Consider the following 4311-nt stretch of genomic DNA (forward strand, 5'->3'; position numbering starts at 1 on the left):
GAGCTCCTGTCCGCCCGCGCCGCACTGACCCGCACCGGCCGTCAGGGGGAGCTCCTGTCCGCCCGCGCCGCACTGACCCGCACCGGCCGTCAGGGGGAGCTCCTGTCCGCCCGCGCCGCACTGACCCGCACCGGCCGTTAGGGGGAGCTCCTGTCCGCCCGCGCCGCACTGACCCGCACCGGCCGTCAGGGGGAGCTCCTGTCCGCCCGCGCTGCACTGACCCGCACCGGCCGTCAGGGGGAGCTCCTGTCCGCCCGCGCCGCACTGACCCGCACCGGCCGTTAGGGGGAGCTCCTGTCCGCCCGCGCCGCACTGACCCGCACCGGCCGTCAGGGGGAGCTCCTATCCGCCCGCGCCGCACTGACCCGCACCGGCCGTCAGGGGGAGGTCCTGTCCGGCCGCGCCGCACTAACCCGCACCGGCCGCCAGGGGGAGCTCCTGCCCGCCCGCGCCGCACTGACCCGCACCGGCCGTCAGGGGGAGCTCCTGCCCGCCGCGCCGCACTGATCCGCACCGGCCGCCAGGGGGAGGTCCTGTCCGCCCGCGCCGCACTGACCCGCACCGACCGTCAGGGGGAGCTCCTGTCCGCCCGCGCCGCACTGACCCGCACCGGCCGTCAGGGGGAGTTCCTGCCCGCCGCGCCGCACTGATCCGCACAGGCCGCCAGGGGGAGGTCCTGTCCGCCCGCGCCGCTCTGACCCGCAGCCGCCGTCAGAGGGAGCGCCTCAACGCCCGCGCTGCACTGACCCGCACCGGCCGTCAGGGGGAGCTCCTGACAGCCGGCGCCGCACTGACTCACCGCCACCGCCGGGAGGAGCTCCTGTCCGCCCGCGCCGCACTGACCCGCAGCCGCCGTCAGGGGGAGCTCCTGTACGCCCGCGCCGCACTGATCCGCACCGGCCGCCAGGGGGAGGTCCTGTCCGCCCGCGCCGCACTGACCCGCACCGAACGTCAGGGGGAGGTCCTGTCCGCCCGCGCCGCACTGACCCGCAGCGGCCGTCAGGGGGAGCTCCTGTCCGCCCGCGCCGCTCTGACCCGCAGCCGCCGTCAGAGGGAGCGCCTCAACGCCCGCGCTGCACTGACCCGCACCGGCCGTCAGGGGGAGCTCCTGTCCGCCGGCGCCGCACTGACTCACAGCCACCGCCGGGAGGAGCTCCTGTCCGCCCGCGCCGCACTGACCCGCAGCCGCCGTCAGGGGGAAGCTCCTGTCCGCCCGCGCCCCACTGACCCGCACCGGCCGTCAGGGGGAGCTCCTGTCCGCCCGCGCCGCACTGACCCGCAGCCGCCGTCAGGGGGAGCTCCTGTCCGCCGGCGCCGCAGTGAACTCACAGCCACCGCCGGGAGGAGCTCCTGTCCAAGATAATGAAATGTGAGGCTGGATGAACACAACAGGCCCAGCAGCATCTCAGGAGCACAAAAGCTGACGTTACGGGCCTAGACCCTTCATCAGAGAGGGGGATGGGGTGAGGGAACTGGAATAAATAGGGAGAGAGGGGGAGGCAGACCGAAGATGGAGAGTAAAGAAGATACCGAGAGACAGTTATGCCTCACGGACATAAGTCCCAACAAAGTGAAAGTAGAATTGACATCACTAGATGGAAAAAAAGGATGGGACCTTCCAAAGGAATACTGGTGAAGTGCATTTAAGCAGAACATTCGAGAGGGGGATGGAGCAAAGGAGATTGTGGCAGACAGGTCAGTTGGCAGTGTCTTGCTGTCCATTATCCCACATGGAACTGGAGGAACAGAGTGTAAGTAACTACATGCCAGCTTAGAATACAAGCAAAAGCTGGTCAACAGCTTGAAACATTCTGACGACACCCAGTGCTACAAGAAGAGGAACATGAACTCTCTTATGGTTATTACTGCTAGAGTTGTGAAGATATACCTCCAAAATTTATTGGGAAAACATTTGTTCTGGAATTTTTTAAGAAATTCAGCCAAGACCATAAATACTCCACCGCATCAACTTACATAAATTTCCCAGATTATGGGGAATGCTTGTTCAAAGGTACTGTGATCTGTGTGAAAAAGAGAGAGATAATAAGTCCAGCATGGAAGGACAGGAAAGAGAAGACAGCCTTAATCTTCTTATAGGTCAGAAGCTTCCTGATTTATTCTTCAATGAGCTTTTGGGTGTGAGCCAAATAACTCTACCTGCTTACATTAGAGCACAAGAGGAGCACAGTCGTTCTGCTTCAAAAAAGTTTCCTGGTTTAGCACAAGCTAAAATCGTGACACACATCAATTAGCTCCAGATATTGCATACTAAATTCAGACTTAAGTTCTTTTTATTCTCTTGTGGGTGTGACTAGCTGGCCAGCATTTATTGCCCATCTCCAGTTGCCAGAGAAGTTGGTGGGAAGTTGATTTCTTGAACTGCTGCACGTAGACCTTTAGTGAGGGAATTCTAGAATTTTGACCCAGCAACAGTGAAAGAATGGTGATAGAGTTCCCAAATCAAGGTGGTGAGATGCTGGAGGGGAACTTACAGGTGGTGATGCTCCCTCTATCTGCTGATTTTGACTTTCTGGATGGAATTGATAGTGTGTTTTAAAGGGGCTAAGGGTCTGGTGAATTTCTTCAGTGCATCTTGTAGATAGTACACCCTGCTGTGACCTAGCTCCTGTAGTGGAGGGAGTGGATGTGGTGCCAGTCAAGAGGGCTGCTTTGTTCTGGGTGGTGTCAAGCTTTTTGGCTGTTGTTGGGGCTCTACTCATCCAAGCAAGGAGAGTCTGTTCCATCCTGACTTCTGCCTTGTGAATGGTTGACAGGCTGGGGGAAGTCAGGCTTGGTGAATTACTCAATGCAGTATTCCTAGCTTCTGACCTGCTCGTGTATCAACTGTACTTACATATCAAGTCCAGCTGAGTTTTTGGTTAATGGTAAGTTCCCAGATGTTGAAAGTGGGGAATATGGCAATGGTTATACTACTGAATGTCAAGGGATGGTGGTTCGGTAATCTCTTATTGGAAATTGTCATTTCCCAGCATTTGAGTGGTACATATGTTTTTTGCCAGTCATCAGACCAAGCCGGGTAGCCGGTGTCTTATTCCATTTGAATATGGAATCCTTTAGTATCAGGGGAATCATGAATGCTACTGAACATAGTGTAATCATCAACGAACATCCCCATTTCTGAACTTACGTTGGATGGAAGGCCACTGATAAGCAGCTGAAGATAACTGACCCGAGGGCAATTCCTGAAGAATTCCTGCAAAGATGTCCTGGAGTTAAGATGACTGACCACCAACAAACACAACATCTTCCTATGTGCCAGGTTATGACTCCAAAAAGCAGAGTTTGCCCTCTAATACACATTGATTCCAGTTTTGATAAGGTTTCTTGATGCCAATCGGTCAAATGCAACCAGGGCAGTCACTTTCACTTCACCTCTGAAGTGCAGCTCTTGTGCCCTTGTATGAACCATGGCTATATTGAGGACAGGAGGTGAGTAGCCCCGGTGGAACCCAAATTGGGTGTCAGCAAGTAGGTTACTGATAATCAGGTGCTGCTTGATAACACTGCTGAAGACACCTTCCATCACTTTAACGACAATCAAAAGTAGACTGACTGACGATGTGGTAATTGGCTAGTTAATTTATCCTGCTGTGTGTACAGGGCACGCCTGGGTCATTTTCCACATTGTCAGGTATAAGCCAAAGTTGTAATTGTACTGGAAGAGTTTGGCTAGGGGTGCAGCAAGTATACAGCATACGCCTTCAGTACTATTGTCAGAATGTTGCTACAGCCTATAGCTTTTGCTGTATCCTGTGCCACCAGTGGTTTCTTGATATCAAGTACAGTCAATTGAATTGACTGAAGACTGATGGCTGTGATGCTGGGGACCACAAGACAAGGCCAAGGTGAATCATTCACTTGGCTTTTCTGGCTGAACATTGCTGTGAATGTTTCAGCCTTACATTTTGCACTAATTGGTTGGGCTCTTCCATCATTGAGGAGGGGGACATTTGTGGAAGCGCCAACTCCTTGAATTGTTCAATTGCCCATTACCATTCAGTGGTAGAACTGTAGAAATTTGTTGTGTGATCACTTGGCTTTGTGGTATTGCTGCCTGGCATACAAGTAGTCCTGTTTGGTAGTCGCTGAAGGGCATGAGCATTTTCCTTAGCATCATACTCATTTTAAACCCTATCGCTGTCATAGTATGTACTTATTACTCCAAACATTTCTTACCCTCACCAGTTTTTCCATCTGTTTAGATACTATTCCTGGCTCAAATGTTACATACAATATACAGTATGGTCGTAGGATATTTGAGGTCAGAACACAGAATTTTCAAAATGCCTT

The sequence above is a fragment of the Stegostoma tigrinum genome, chromosome 12, assembly GCF_030684315.1.
Source record: "Stegostoma tigrinum isolate sSteTig4 chromosome 12, sSteTig4.hap1, whole genome shotgun sequence".
NCBI lineage: Eukaryota > Metazoa > Chordata > Chondrichthyes > Orectolobiformes > Stegostomatidae > Stegostoma > Stegostoma tigrinum.